Raw genomic sequence first — 17,013 nt, forward strand, 5'->3', positions numbered from 1 at the left:
TGGAGTGTTTAGTGTATTGAATATCTGTTGAAAGCTGGGTCGCACCTGAGGCATTACTTATAAATTTGTCTCTAAAGCTTTCCTGGATTGTGTGTTAGTTTCACAATCTTAAGGGGATATAATGACATTTCTGATTAGTGCTTTATCATTTTATCTTGTCATCTAAACTAATATTCTTACTGATCTATTCAAGTAGCTTGTTTCTTTGTTTAACGTGCTCCACATAATGTTGTTCCACGTGAACTTCCATCTTGTTGTTTGAGCTTATTAACTTTAGATGTAATATTTGTAGAAGTTGAGTTTTCTTCAAAAGCCAAACCAGTAAAAATTGTGCAAATGAGCCAAATTGTGATTAAACTGTGTTAAAACAACGTTAAGACTCGTAAACCAATAAAATTTTAATCTCAGACCAAGATAACGTGTAATTGCAAAAAATGTATTTTCAATGTTCAATGTTCAATTTCATTAATGTAGGCAGAAAAAGAAATTGCCCCCTGTGTTGTATCATAAAATAAATGTGATCAACCACAGTTTTTGGCCTGATTATTTCCAGGTTCGCATTATGAAGACATCTCCTAAAGAAAACCTAGAGTAGCTACGCTCCTCTCTACAACTAAACCCTGAGATCATGTCCTAGAAACATCATCAACATGATCAATAAGGAGGAGCAGGCCTTGCGAATTCCAATTGACCAGTTGGCAAAACGGTGGTTCAAATCCTGAACAAGAACCCCCATCCCCATGAAATGCACGTTATAATGGATTTCAAAAAAAGCAATTATGATCGCTCTTGCTTGCACACTCACAACAATAAACAGAGGTTACCAATGCAATTTTGAGTTTTGTCTTATTTATACTTAATTCTGTTGGATTACATGTTTTAATGTGAAACCATATTTACATTGCACAAGTGTGGAAAATGGTAACATGGTCAGTTTTTAGGACCAGGAAGCCCTGTGTCTTTGCTTTATTTGCGTCAATAAAATAATTGGAGAGACCCTGTTCTTTGACACAAAATGTGCAGAATGGATGGCTGGAGCCAAATTGCAGGAGAAAAGGGGTGAGATGGAATTGGACCTTTGCCAAACAGTGCCTGAGATGAAGGTCATTTTAAAATTTAAACAAATTAAAGTCTAAAAATATCATGGGAAAAACCACCACTGACCTCAGCCTCCCAGGTAAAAATTCTATATGCTTCATTCTGTACTAGGTTTTACACAAGTCTGTTTTTTCCCCAAATAGCATTAAAAATTGTAATGATTAAGATTTTATTGAATGCAAGAAGTTAAGGCATCCAGATTGGTTTAAGACTCGGTGTTGCTCACATATGCAGCAGCTTTTCCTATATTTCAGCCAAGAATGTTTTACCTGAGATCTGGGAGCTGCTGGAGCTCAATCTGTGTTCAATATGCCAGCAGCTTGTAGATTCTGACATCATCTGTCATGTCAGCCTTTTCTTTCATCCACAGGATTCTGTAATGGGTGGAAAAAGTATAACATCAACCGAATGGGAAAACATCTGTGTTGCACCCAACTGTGCCCACCTTCCTTTCCATTGGAGCAGTACAGACATCCTTAATCCTCTTTCCAACCATTGTGCAGGAATTCCCAGTGACACCTAACCTCTCTCCATCAAACAAGTGAGATCGATGTTATAAAGGCCCAGCTTAAAGCCACTGCTTCAACGTTATAGTAGCTCTTTTGAGGAATGTCTGTATGAAGCTCAGTCAGACTGGACAGATAGTATCTATGAAAGGCAATTTTCTTGCTGCAAATTCTAAACTGGATTTAGGTCTGAACTTTGACTAGACATGATTGTGCTTTGATCTAAACCATTCCATTGCAACTCTAGCTGTATTTTTAGGGTCGTTCTAATGCTGAACCTCGATCCTAAACAGAAGTATGTTGCAGCCTGCAACAGATTTTCTTCCAGGATTGTCCTGTGTTTAGCTCCATCCATCTTCTCATCCACTCTGATCAGCTTCCCTCTCCTGATTTTAAAAAAGGCATCTCCCACAGCAAGATGCTGTCACCATCATGGTCCACCATGGGAATGGTGTGTTCAGGATCATGTGACATTATAGTTTTCCTACACACATTTCATTTGTAAGTGCTCAAGAAAGGTAAATTTTAGTTTCATCTGACCAGAGAACCTTCTTCCACATGGCTACCTTGTGCCAAACTTCAAATGAGACTTTTTGTGGCTCTCTTTTATCCATGGCTTTCCTCTTGCTTTTCAAGCGACAATAACAAACTACAGAGAACTACAACTCACCTAAATACACTAAAAATCGACTGCATGCAGTTTTATTTAATTCATGGAGCATCAAGCCCGATGTCTCTTCATGAGTTTGAGGTTTTATGGTTTAAACACCTCAAAAAATGAGCTGAGAAGCATGAAATGCATGTGAATCATCTAAGGGACACTTTCATTCTCAGTGAAAAGAACACAGTGTTTGATCAGCAGATTAATTCCAAACAAGTGATGGAAGAAGTCGGAGGGAGCGTTATTTTCAGAGATCGTACTGACCTGCTGGAACATGATGATGCATAGCTTATAAGCCACTTTAATTCCCCAGGTCAATTATTTTGGAGCTCTGCGGAAATTTGCCCCAGCGTTACAGAGGGCATGAGGGAGGAACCGTGCATCGCTAGTTCAAGTTCTCACTACACTGCGGTCCTTTCAACCAGAGCTTTTTAGAGGGAGCTGACTGACAGGTTGGGCATTTAACAGTCATCCCTAAACCGTGCCATGCCAGCCATATAGGACAGCCTCATCTGTATGTCGCTCAGATATATAAAGTTCCCCAAAACTGTGGCTCTCGTTTGCAGCGAGGAGCTGATTTCTGAATGTAATCAGAGATGTGGACTACACTGGTACTGCTATAAAAGGCACCATCTGTAAGTTAATATGGTTTAGTGAATATAAAGGATTTTCTTTCAATATTTGTGCAACCTATCTGTGATGTGCAAATGTATCTCATGAATGTAATGGCACGTTGGCCTCTTCAACTCACAATTCCTTTATGGTATAATAATAATTATAACAACAATAAGAATAATTATAATTATAATAGTTGTGTTGGAAACAAACCTCATCAGGGTCCATGTGCGATGGCGGGCTTCTAGATTTTTCTTTTTATCAATGTGACATCTTTAATCATTTTAGAGATTTAATGTACTTCCTAATAGAAATATTGGAGGCATATTCATGTCATTACAATGATCAGCATTAAGCTATAATTAAGATAAATGCAGCAGCTAGACAGCGCCATGTGGATCTGATGCAGACATTGTTAAACTAAACAGGTACGAGCCGACAGAGGTTTTATTTTTAGTCAGGTTTGATGATGTCACTCAAGACGTTGTTAGTTTGCTGTAATTCACTACAAATATTCTTCATAGTATGTCTCTCTGTTACTGCCACAGTACCGTTGCCATGGTTATTTGGACACGTGGTGGGTGCATTCCGGCTATTTATACTACTTTGCATAAGTATTTATGGACGAGGACCAGGCAGTTCAAGCACCGCGTGCTCCTGTATCCAGTTCACCGCAAATTAGGATGTATGAAGGCTACGTGTGCGGTGAAAGGTCTACGCACAGTTTCGTACATCTGAATTTGTTTGTGCGGCGCAAGTGTCTAAATTTCTCCCTACCACCAACTTAAAACTATGAAAGCTGCGGACTCTTGTACTTGATGCCCCTGGTCTACAATGGCTAGTGTTTTGCATGTTTTAGATGTGCCATTCTCAAAAACAAAAGTTAGGATAAATCTGGTGGCAAAACTATGACCAAATGTGACTTTCCAGAGTGTAGAACATCCAAACAGAGTCAAAAGTCATTTTATATTTGACATTCTTCAAAATAGCTCCTCTTTGCTTTGATTACTGCTTTGTACATTCTTGGCATTCTCTCAATGAGCTTCAGGTTAGGTACCTGAAATGGTTTTCCAACAGTCTTGAAGGAATCCTAGAGGTAGGAATAAAAATAAAGATAAACCTTTGAATTACAAGGTAGTGTACTGGTAGTGTACATATACTGCTCAAAACAATTAAAGGAACACTTTGAAAACACATCAGGTCTCAATTGGAAAAAACGTCATACTGGATATCCATACTGGATGGGAACATAATAATGCCATATCATTTGATAAAGATGAAAATTAAGAGCCCACAGAGAGCTTAATTCGAATTCACTGCAGGCTGGTCCAGTTTGCTGATGTGTCATTGCAGCAACTCACAGGTCTGTGCGTCCCTCAGTGGAGTTCTCCCTAGATGGCTCCAACACCAAACCAATCATGCTGAACAATGTTTGAGGCAGCATAACGTTCACCACAGCTTCTCCAGACCCTTTCACATCTGTCACATGAGCTCAGAGCAAACCTGCTCTCACCTGTGAAAAGAACAGGGCACCAGTGCCAAACCTGACAATTGTGGTGTTTTCTGGCAAATGCAAGCAAATGCTCGGCAATGAGCACAGGGCCTACCAGAGGACGTCAGGCCCTCAGGCCATCCTCATGAAGTCTGTTTCTAATGGTTTGGCCAGAGACATGGCAACAGTGGCCTGCTCATCCTGTTCCTCCTTGCACAAAGGAGCAGATACTGGTCCTGCTGATCGGTTAAAGACCTCTGGTGGTTCTGTTCAGCTCTCCTAGAGTAACTGCCTCTTTTCTTGAATCTCCTCCATGCTCTTAAGACTTTGCTGGGAGACTCAGCAAACCTTCAGACAATGGAATGTATTGACACGCCATTCTGTAGAGTCAAGGTATTGCCTCATGCTACCAGTATGATGCTGACCCTGGTCAAATGCAAAACTACTAAAAAGCAGCCAAAAAATGAGAAGGGAAAAATGTCTGTGGTCTCCACCTGTAAAACCATTCATGTTTTTGGGGTCATCTCATTGTTGCCCCTTAAGTACACCTGTTGTTAATTTCCAGACCAAAACAGCTGACACTGATTAACAACCCCCTCTACCACTTACCTGACCAGAGCATGGATCAATTGAGAGTACTTACTATGCTATGCAGGCACTCTGTCTATGGTATAGAACATTCACCCACCTATGCAAACAAAATGCTTGAAGTTGCTGCAACTGACAGCATCCAGTCCTGATTTCTGATTAATTCAGCTATTAAATATTTGACCACTTGGGGGCACTCTTAGACTCTGTATTTATAAAGAGAACGTCCAAGATATTTAGGCAATCATTACAATTAAAATGACTAAGTAACATCATGGCAAAAGTTGTCCTATCACAACCGAACACTGCATTTTACACTCTTCATCCCAATGTACAAGCACTGTACAAAAAATGGTAAATTAAAATCAACACACATGCTTTATAGATGTGACATCACTTTATCTTTGACAAAATGCAACCAATTTATTCATGTTTAGGCTCATGTAAGATATGTGTTTAGAAACGCCACCATACATGAAAAGGTGTTGGTGGTATGCAGAGAAATACACAACATTCAAAGCGGACAAAAATTCAGATCTGACAACTCAACTTTCGCTGCCATCCTTTGCCATAGAGCTCATGTGGTTTCTATGGCTTCCACTGCCACTGGAAGTACAAGTTGAGGCCACCTGGACCGGAAATTAGTTTGAAAGAAGGAGACAAATTTATCACAACAATCAGTGATGTCCTTCTGTTTTTGTGTCTTCTCACTTCTGAGGGCACAGGTTGGTCTTTGCATAATCTGTCATTTAGTTGCTAAGTAACTAAAGTAAAAAGAACATTCTCTATGGTTCAATATGTGAAGCCGTCCTTGTACATAGAGAAGGATGACTGTAGTTTGTAGGTATAGACCAGAAATAGGTACGTTAAAGCTGAAATTTAGAGCATATAAATGTGAATATATAGTTATGTGTGTATTTTTGTGTATTGGTACAAAGGGATATCATCCCCAGGAATCTTTTGGCTTTCTTATGAGATTGTCCTGGAATTGCATTAAGCTGCAATAAGTAATCACTTGGCTTGTGTTTTGGGGGATAACACAGATGAAATCCTATTCTGGCATTTGTTTTGTCTGTGCTGGCCATCTCCAAGCCAGGACCAACAGCTTGCTGTACTTGACAAGGACTGTGCATACATTTTCCACATCAGAGGGAAGTGTGAAGAAGTGTCAGTATAACAGGTTTATGCTCTCATCTCTGGTAAAGCGTCATTCTTCTCCTTTCTGTGTGGTTCAAGAAGTACTCAGGCCGATTTGGAGTGACCAGCAAAAGGCCATCCTACCTTCATCATTTCTTTGAGAGTTGAAGAATTTTCAGATTGTTAATATTAGATAGATTCTTGAGACTGTCTTTAATAAATGCAAATGAACCTAAACCAATTCCTGGTTTGTGAAAGAAAAGGACTCAAAATAGCATTTTCCCCCTACTTAAATTTTTTTTTCGCATTAAATATGACACCAATCAAAGTAAAAATGATTAGATATGAAGGAATAAGAGTAAATTGGATTTAAATGAAGGTTTATCAATTGGTTGTACTGCTTGTGCGTTTCAAATATAACTATTGATGTTTCAGTTTTTTTAAATCGCATTTTTTCTTTGGCGTTTTTGTATTCTGGATGGCTGCAGTAAACTTCTTAAACTAATTGTCTAAAAGAACTGCATAGGTTTACAGACAAACTGACAAAGAAAACCATATGGAAGCAGTTTGCCAGGAGAGCAGGGTAGACTGAAACAGCCAGATTTTATATTAAAGTACCAGCTAAAGATCCTGCTGGGCTCTGCAAAACGTCTGTATCATCCACCATAACCGCTGAGAGTGACAAGCTCAGGTGGTACCAGCAAAACATGAGATAGACGAGTAAAATGCATAACTTCAAATGTGAATATAAATAGATTGGTACAAGTTTAGATATACATGAAGACGATCATCATCCTTGTCCCTGTTTGTTTCAGCCTTTGTTAGCACGTTAGCATCCATCATGGCACCTGGAGTGTCAGTCAAGCATAAGGAAATACACCTTTATAGTTTAAATATACATTCTTAACTAGAGGATGACATTCTTAAGTGTCATGATAACCACTGCCAAACTATTTAATTTTGAGTTGGTGATGTTTCATCAGCAAAAATACCCACAGGATCTGGGACACTTACTGCTGTGCTAAATGAATATTACTTTGCATACCAATCCTTTTAGCAGCTAATCTGAGACAGGTTAGCAAGGTCGGTAGCTAGCGATAAAGAACGCTTATTCCCACTCAGTATTGAAAAACCTGGATGTGGAATCATAAGAGCAAACTAACAAGTCACAAAATAGCCATTTTGAAGATGAAGTACCAACATTATAGTAGTTTGAACATGTCTGTAATACTCTGTTAAATGGGAAATGCTAATGAAAGAACTGGTAAAGTAAAATACAGTTCATGTCATTGCCCAGAGAAAAAAAGCATTACCTACAAAAAAATACATTATTTCAATCTGTCTTTTGTTTACTTATTGGTCTTATATTGATGTCATTGTGTTATCCTATTTTGTGATATATATTACTATAGTCTCTCTGTGACAACAACAGCTCTGTGAGCTGTACTAACCACCTGAGAAGCATTTTTTAATCGTCAGACTGATTTTTACTGTAAACCACAGGGCACTGGGGTCAAATCAAGACTCACTACGTGTTACAGAAGTGCATAATAGAAATAAACCTTTAGACACTGCTTAAAAAACCTTGAGTGAAACATTAATGAGAAACAAATAAATCAGTCCTCTTGATAGTTTCTAAAAATAGCCTCATGTCTCATCATCTGAATGTTCATTAATGTGATCATTACAGCACCAATAGTTATCATGGTGGTAACAAGAAGCCTGTCAGGAACCTCATATGTTCTGATCCTCTGTTTAATTTGACAATGGGTGAGACGAAGCATCACAGCATTAAATGTAAGCTTTCATGAAGCTAAATTTTATTTAAACCCCACAGTGATATCTGGATGATCTTCTAATTAGGAATACTCAACTGGTTAAAATAATTACTGAAAGCAGCTGCACATGTAACTCTATTACAGCACTGACCGAGAGAGTTGGCACCCCTCAAACACCAGCTCCTGGTGTTTGATTAATCCTCGCCTTATTATTCAAGTAAAGTCATAATTTGTCTCGCAGCAGGATTTCAACTTTCTGCTTATCTCACGCTGCTTTTTAAAATCATATTGTAGCTTCGTAAGGACTTTTCACTCTTTATTGGAGAGTGGCAAACAAAGGCAAGGAGAGAAGAAATGAGTGGGGATGACATGAAGATAAAGGATCTCTCCATGTATGTAAATGTAATGCCTAACCCTTTTATGTGTTTTATATTAAAACATACCCATTTCACCTATAAAAACCTACGCTGGTGGCATTTAGTTGGCCATAGTTTAAATGAACCACAAGATTCTGGCAACCAAAGTAGAGATGACTGGCTCACAGCGCCAGAAATCGCTATCAACACAAACACCTGAAAGCAACTACCAAGCATGGTGGTGGACAGCTGATGATGTGGGCTGGTTTTCAATACTGGACTTTGGCATCTTACAGTCTTTGAGGCAACCATAAACTCTGGATACCAAATCATTCAAGAATCAAATGTAGAGCCATCTATCCCACAGCTAAGTTAGTGAAAAATTCAGTACACCCAAAAACCCAAGATATGTTTAAATACATAACCCTTGAGTAAAAATGGCAAATAGTATTGAGCTATCTCTGTAGTTATGCTGCTTTAGGCTTAGGCTGCTGGAGGACATAATGACCACTTTCCCTCTCTTCGATACATTCTCATACTACTCTTTGCATTATTTGCTGTAATTTCAGCTTTTAACTTTATGTTCTCTCTCTTTTCTCTTCCTAGAAGCTACACCTGGCCTGACTCTGTGTCTACCTGTGACACCTTCATGGAGGGAGGGTATCGTCCAAGCTTCTGCTGGCAACAACTTAATGCTCACCTTCTACTGATGATACACTTGGCCTGGTCTTTCAGTGTTTAAACCTTTCTCCTACTGACTGAGTTTTTACTGTGACTAACTATGTGCTCTCTTCAAACCTTTAAAACTGGCTCATAGTTTATCTGTTTTTTCTTCCTAGATGAAACCACTAAAGGAGCTACATCCATTAACATTTACTTTTCCTTCTGATATAAAGTACTCCTGGATCAGTGCTTCTGTGTTCTTTTTGTGTCTCTGCTCTGTTCTCTCAAACCCCCAGTCGGTTGTGGCAGATGGCCGCTCACACTGAGCCTGGTTCTATTGGAGGTTTCTTCCTGTTAAAAGGGAGTTTTTCCTCTCCACTGTCGCTACATGCATGCCCAGTATGAGGGATTGCTGCAAAGTCAAGCCAGTGACTGTCCACTGTCTCTACATGCTCATCCGGGAGGAGTGACTGCTACAAGTCACTGACTCGATGCAATCTGCTGGGTTTCCTTAGATAGAAAAACTTTTTTACCAATTTGAATAAATTACTGAATCTGACTGCACTGTTCTATAGTTAGGATTAATTGGAATGCATATACCTGACTTGAAATCTGTATGATTCGATTGAATTGACTTAGACCATTTTAAAGCTACCCACCTTTCACACAAAGCAACAAGAAACAACACTCTCCAATTATTTTTTACCTCTGCCTTCCTCCCTCCCTGTTGGTTGAAGTAAGGGGGAGTCAGGTTTAGTCTAAACCGGCTCAGTTATGGTTGAGGTGCAAACACACCCTCCATTTCTGCTACCTGTGCGACCCCTTCTCTTTTCCAATGGTTATATTCAGTCTGACAGAGAGAGGTATCCCCAATCCTTGTGGATTTTAGTATAACAATGGCCACTGGCGGGCTCTAGATGGACAAACTTTATCAGTTTATTTTACTTAGTACCCCTACACATAGCCCATTCTAAAATGTCCAAACTCCAACACTCAGTAGTTTATTCTAACCTCCCCAACAACCCCGCACCATTCCAAACCCTTTGTGAAGTGCCTTGAGATGACATGTGTTGTGAATTGGTGCTATATAAATAAACTTAATTTAATTTAATTGAATATTACTTACATCTAGGGGAGAATTGAAAAAGCCCCTGTTAAATTCACATAGGTGCCTTTAACCTAAATTAACATCTACCTATATGCAACATCCACTATGTGATGTGAAGCAAAGAAAGGCAACAAGCAAGTAGAGACAGGAGCGAGAACTCACCCCAGTCTACATTTAAAATGCAATTTTACCAAGCCAGAGTACAAAAAACCCATAACATTGGTTCAGGGCGTGGATTGTCACCAATGACTGTGTGGGAATCAAATTATTAAGACTAAAGAAATTAACAGTTCAGATGGGCTGCAGTACTTCTTTGAGCTCGCACCACAGCTGATGTCTTCAAAAATTGGGGGAAGTGGAGAAACACATAGACATGCTGCTCACATCTTCCTTATTTCCCTTTGCCTTCTGATGTTCTCCAGGCTCTGTTGCCAGGACTCTTGGAGCACCTTAGAGATGAGAAGGAGAGGAGGCATCATCTTTCATCTGTGTTGACATGTCATTATGAAAATGAAGATCTCTCTGGCCATGCCACATGGCTTAGAAACCTCTTCTTGCTGCTGGCTCTGTTCACTAATGCCCTCTGCAAGCCAACAGGGCTGTCAGAGGATACTCCCTTGGCTTTGGAAAGGGAGAGATTGTTGGCAGAGTGACAGAATGAAAGATAGAAGTGGAAAAAAAAGTAAATATGCCTGTACAGTACAAATTATACTTGCCCTTCACAATTACTTGCTTCTTTTCATTATTAATGATTAACAATTACTTGCGTTCATCTATCACATAAAATCCTGTTAAAATACATTGAAGTTGTACCATAAAATTTGGACATTTCAAAAGGGTTGAACACTTTTGCGAGGAACTCCACTTTCAGAGCTGCACTTAATGAGCTCTGAGGCTGGAAAAAGCTGCTCCGTTTCAAAAAGATGTTTTCTTCATACCAAAAAAGCCCCTTTGGTTAAAATTGTTTACTCTTTCTCGGAAAGTATGTCCCCCTCAGAGTGACATCAAAGCAACAGGATTAGGTGTTCATTACAGCAGCCATATACAGGGAAAGAAGCTCCACTCATCAAGTCTCTGGGGTGCACATCTAGACACAGATGAAAACAGATTTTTTAACTTTCTACTACAAGCAACTTTGGGTTCAGTATTGTTTAAAAAATAAATCTCATGCTGTTTTTATTGGATATAGAGTTAATGGCACTCAATAAATCAGGCCCACCAGTTATAATAACAGAAGCACTCCTAAAGTAAAAGGTGACCCATGAATATTGTAATGCTTCGGTCATAACATTGTGTATCTTGACACCTGTAAACTTGCTGCAGCTTCTATATAGCCCATAATTTATCAGGTCATACCCACAGTAAAGATCTCAAGGTATGTAGCATAAAGCTAACACTCCTTTCCCATCAGAATATTGCCATTCACATAGCTTTGCTAAAGTATGGATTTTATCTAATTACAACAACAAACTTCAATGTATTTTATTTGAATTGTATGACGAGACCAACAAAGCATGTATTCCATCCCCTCTACTCAGATATATCCATCGATGCAGGGTCATAAGGTACGTTGCTACCCCTAGAAAAAACTGCCTTAAGAAGTCACCTAATTTGTATCTAGAATCCTGCTGTATGTATGGCTGCACAACTTGTGTTTACAAAGCAATATTTGAACAGCTATCTAATCCAACCTGGTCCTATATGCAAAAATAATTGCTCCCTGAACTCAATAACTGCTTGTGCCACCCATGGTGACAACAACTGCCAATCAAGGTTCCATTAAATATGGCCACTAGTCCAGGCCCTAAGGCAGCAAAGAAACCCAAGACCATCACACTGCCACCACCATGTTTAACTATTAGTATCATTCTCTTTTTCTGAAACTCTTATTTTTGATGCACTGTTGGAGTCATTTTGGTGTGCTGCCCAGTCCTAGGAAGGTTCACCACTGTTCCATGTTATCTCCATTTGTAGGGAATGGCTCTCACTGTGGTTCACTGTATTCCAACAACCGTAGAAATGGCTTTTAACCCTTTCCAGACTCATAAAAGTCCATGAATTTGTTTATCATCGGTCCTTGAATTTTTTCAGCTCAGGGCATAATATGTTGGGGGTTTTTTTTAAGCTGTTTTAGCCTACTTCATGTTGTCAGACAGGTTGTATTCAAGTAATTTCTTGATTCTACAAGTCTGACAGTAGTCATATCTGGCTAATGCTTGTGAAACTGAATACTGTCACAATTAAATCATGATTTAACAAACAGGGTGATTACTTTTTCATTTAAAGACTAGTTTTTGAATTTACTTGAGATAAATCTCATATTTTTACATTTTTTATTGACCTAAAATATAATCAATTGGTGCAAAAACAGAATAAATCTGTCAGGGGGCAAATACTTTTCCACAGTTATGCAAATGCTATTTAATATCTATCCATTTTTATTATCACCCACTGCTTATGAAGCTTTATATGATGTCTTGCTTTTTTCCATGGCAACGCAATGACATCCTCCCAACTCAGTATTTTACCCAATTTCCTTTATCACTGGCTGCACGGCGGTGCAGTTGGTAGCACTGTTGCCTTGCAGCAAGAAGGTCCTGGGTTCGATTCCCGGCCTGGGGTCTTTCTGCATGGAGTTTGCATGTTCTCCCCATGCATGCGTGGGTTCTCACCGGGTACTCCGGCTTCCTCCCACAGTCCAAAGACATGCCTGTTAGGTTAATTGGTCTCTCTAAATTGCCCTTAGGTGTATGAGTGTGTGCATGGTTGTTTGTGTGTTGCCCTGCGATGGACTGGCGACCTGTCCAGGGTGTACCCCGCCTCTCGCCCATAGACTGCTGGAGATAGGCACCAGCTTCCCCGTGGAATAAGCGGTAGAAAATGACTGACTGACTGACCTTTATCACTGTGTAAATGTTGTGAATAGAACACTGTTAAGATGAGTTAGACAGTATGGCATTTTTCTTCAGAGTCAAAAACAAACCATAATTTACCTTCAGTGGGATAAACATCACTCAGTTACCGTGCTAACAGAGACGACTTGACTTGAGCTGCCTGCCAATCATCCTGAGTGGCACCTGGCTTGGAGGACAGAGTGAGGAGGAGTAGCAGGAGCCAAAGGTTGAATGCTGGCTCAGTTCTCAGCACCTGGCTCCTCAATTGAAGGAATCACAGCACTCCCACTGGCTTAACAGTTGCTTTAACATTGTCAATAAAACAGTGTTCTAGTCTTGCCAACAATTAGGTGGTATATATATAGACGTTCTATTTTTAACAGAATTTTTCTCCTGAAATCTGTACAGAGAGAAAAATGATACTAAGTACCAGACATATAATGTACAGTATTAATACCACTTGTACGTTTTCACATTTTTTGATGCCGCAATCACAACTATCAACCAACTATAAAGACTTTTATTGGGATTTCGTGCAATAGACCAACACAAACTAGTCCATAATTACTTCAATAATAGACTGAGAGGTATATGACCAAAGCACAAGTAGGAGATAGGAAGTAGCATCATGAAAAATTAGAACACAGCCCAAAAACTTAAATATCAATCATTCAAGTTGACAGAGAAGCACAAAGAGCACAAGAGGGATTGAGATTCAACTGAACCAGCCTAAATCCAAATGAGAAACTGTGACTTCAACATTACTCACAGACATTCTCTATTCAATCTGACTGAGTTTGAGCTATTTTGCAAAGAAGAATGGGATAAGATGTGCAAACCCAGCAGAGATGTACCTCCCAAAGAAAGCTGCCGCTGCAACTGCAGATTAGAACGGGTCCAACAAAGTCTAGGGGCAGACCACAACTTTTCAGATTGTTATTTCTTTTAAAAATGGAAAACCATGTATGATCTTCTTTCCAATTCACAATTATGCACAATACAATACAATACACTGTGGTTGTAAAGTGACAAATTATAAAAATGTACAGGCGACTCTTTCCAATGATGCTTACAACCAACTCATTTCATTAATGATCCACAGAGACCTACATGCAGCAGGGAAAATTGGCGTAGTCACTAATGAGCAGCCCTGCAGATAATCACAGGCTGTAATTCACCAACTACACACACGGCTTGACTCTTGCTGCAATAAGCACGAACACAGCCTTATCCAGGTATTTAGCTCACATAAAAAACAAAGTCGTCAGTAAGGTATTTTTTAAATTGTTCAGGAGCAAACATAACACTCGAGCTGAAAAGGGTCATCAAATCCTGATTTCGCCAAAGCAAATTTGAAAAGTTGATTACAGAATAAAAAAAACACTGCACTTACATGCACGCATCATTTGTATTTGGTCATGTTTGTGTTTCATTTAGTTTCCAAAAACATCCTGATGAAAGTGATGAGAACATCAAAGGATCTTGTAATAGTGTGATTAAGTCAGTAAGGTCATCACATATTTCATGTTATTTAGAAGTAGTCAGAAGTTCTTCCACAAGGTTTACAAAGATTACAGCCATGCCTGGATGTTTTATTTGGTAGTAAAAGGCTTCAGTTTCACAACCCTGCTCCTTATTCTAGGAGAATACAGGAGACGCCTACTTAAAAGGGGTTCACATGTATGCAACCAGGTTATTGCAGCTTTTCTATTCGAACAAATGATTACTTTTCACTTGTGCAGGTTAATATTTTCTCTCTAAGGACATTTGAAGCTTATTAGAAACAAAGAAAAACAGATGTTGTGAACCCTAGGGCAGAAAGCAATCAAGATTTTCTTTTTAAACAATCTCCATTTCTGAGAAAAATGTTTTTAAAAGAAATCTGTTTTCTTTATAGGTGAAGTAACACTGTCACAGGTGGAGGTTTGTTTTTCTTTTAACTCTTATGCAAATTCTGACCCCTGAACCAGACATTACATCTCCTGTCTAATTTGCCAAATCCAAACAAGCAGCACAACATCTTTAAAATTGAGCAATAAAGCTTCCATTTCTTAAAAAGCTGGGGTTGCACAAAGGTCTCTGGGGAGGTAAAGGTCAGAGCAAGACCAAGTAAAGGCTTCACAATGAAAAGATCCATATGAATTGGGTTTAGACAACTTAAAGGGAGGCAATCTGTCCTCAAGAGGATGAAGATTAATCAGCCATAACAATAAAGGAACACTGATTACTTGTTCATCCAGTTAGTTGGTTTTAAAGATGTATTTTGGTATCATTTTTGCTTTGTTCAAAATCTAAATATGGCTAAATGGGTTACAATAATGCACTAGATAATCTAAGAATATAGTGTTAAAATAAATAAGGCTGTAACACTGATAAATAAAAAAGAACTTCTACTTAGCAGAGAACAAGTCTTATGGTGAGGGATCAGCTAAATAAAATAATATCCAGGACTTATAGATATAGCAACTAACCAACAGAGGTGGAAGAACCATGAAAAGCAGTAGAATCCATCCAGGGATGACAGAAAACTAAGTATTTAAATACTGAGGATTAATTAGGTCCACATGTGAGTAATTAACATAAAGTAGTTCAGCTGTGACTGAGAGACTGAGGGCAAAGATGGCGACACGAATTATATACCAACTAATACTAAATAAAAATTTTTTAAAACTCAGGCTTTTCCCTGTCTTAAAGACTTGACTTGGACTCCTGGTCTGAGACTCAGGTCTTATTGCCAGTTGAAAGGAAGGCTGACTGTAGCTGTTGCTCACGTTTTACTGTGAAAGGATGAACTTGATTTATAGCCAGACGTTGGTGGATTATGGGATGTTAATGGCTCTTAACAACCTGTTCTTCTTAGCTTTAACTTCACTATAATGACCAAATAAATGTTTCTCTAACTGAACGCTGTATTAACAGACTCTGGATCAATAAGGAAACAAAATAAACGTAACTTACCTCCGACTTTCTGTCACTGCTAAGCTAGCTGTAATATTACAAGGGAACATCCGGCTGAAACCATCAAAATAAAAGGACTTCCTGTCCAGTTCATTCAGAGGTTGAAGACTAATTTCTTTACTCACTACACGTGGCATGGTTCATTATGTTGTCATTTATACCTTAAAGTTGCTCATCTTTATTATTTAGAAATGACGACCATGAGACGTTCTGTGGATTTAGAAAATTTACATGTGGATTTACAAAATGTTCTCAAACTCAAAAGTGAGCAAACGCTAATAGTGTAATATATAGTGAAGGTATTAAACATGTGTTAACTTAGACATTACAAAGACAAAAAAGCATTTTGATTCATATATAAATTCAACATTAAAAGGAAAAGAATAAGGTTTAATTCTCTATTATTTTCCTTACACCATAAGTGCCTCTTTATATTTCTAATAGGGTAAATATTAAATTGAATAATCTTAAAAATAATATAAAATATTTTGGATGGTAAATTAAATGATTAAAAGATCATTGTTATTAAATATTAAAAGACTGAAAGATTATTATTATCAAATGTTTGTGTGGTGATTTAGGCCTAAGGACAAAAACTACAGGTTTGGATTCCTTACCTGCAGCGACGCAGAGTTATAAGTGTTACCTAGATATTGTGGATCTGATGAGAACAATTTTTATTTCAGGTGTTTCAGTGGAGACTTGAGAGTTGACTCTAAAGTGGGGTGAAAAACTTGAGACTTGACTTCAACTTGCCTCTCAAAGACTTGAGACCTCACTGGGATTTAGAAAAAAATTATTTGCAAACATCTCTTGCTAAGGGGCACTGGATAATAAACAGAATGATCAAGGGAAACTAGCACACAGAGAACTAGAAAAAAGTAAGAAAAAAAAAAAAACATAAACGGGAAACAACCCAGCAGAAGAATGAATCAAAAACTGAACCAAAAAGTGACAATGAACCTCAAAAACAGGAATAACAGAAACACGGAGCTTCAAAGAAGAGAGTTAATCAAAATAAAACTGAAACAATGGTCTAGAAAAGAGTAACTAAAGACTAAGACTCAAATCAAACTCTCAATAGATGAAACAATGAATTACAGAACACAAGTCAACACCAGGAATCTAAAAAGTCAAGGATTAACTAAATACAGAATAC

General features: G+C 38.5%; 1 long non-coding RNA gene across 1 annotated transcript in view; it reads right to left on the reverse strand.

Moving 5' to 3' along the window:
• The window catches only part of LOC124861809, a 39,749-nt gene extending 23,831 nt beyond the window's left edge, over positions 1-15,918 (reverse strand). Inside the window, exons 1-2 of the long non-coding RNA XR_007036753.1 lie at positions 15,855-15,918; positions 1,368-1,472 (exon numbers count right to left, since the gene is read on the reverse strand). This is a non-coding gene — a long non-coding RNA (uncharacterized LOC124861809). The remainder of the gene's footprint in view (positions 1-1,367; positions 1,473-15,854) is intronic.
• Between the last annotated feature and the right edge of the window lie 1,095 nt (positions 15,919-17,013).

The sequence above is a fragment of the Girardinichthys multiradiatus genome, chromosome 24 (assembly GCF_021462225.1).
Source record: "Girardinichthys multiradiatus isolate DD_20200921_A chromosome 24, DD_fGirMul_XY1, whole genome shotgun sequence".
Lineage (NCBI taxonomy): Eukaryota > Metazoa > Chordata > Actinopteri > Cyprinodontiformes > Goodeidae > Girardinichthys > Girardinichthys multiradiatus.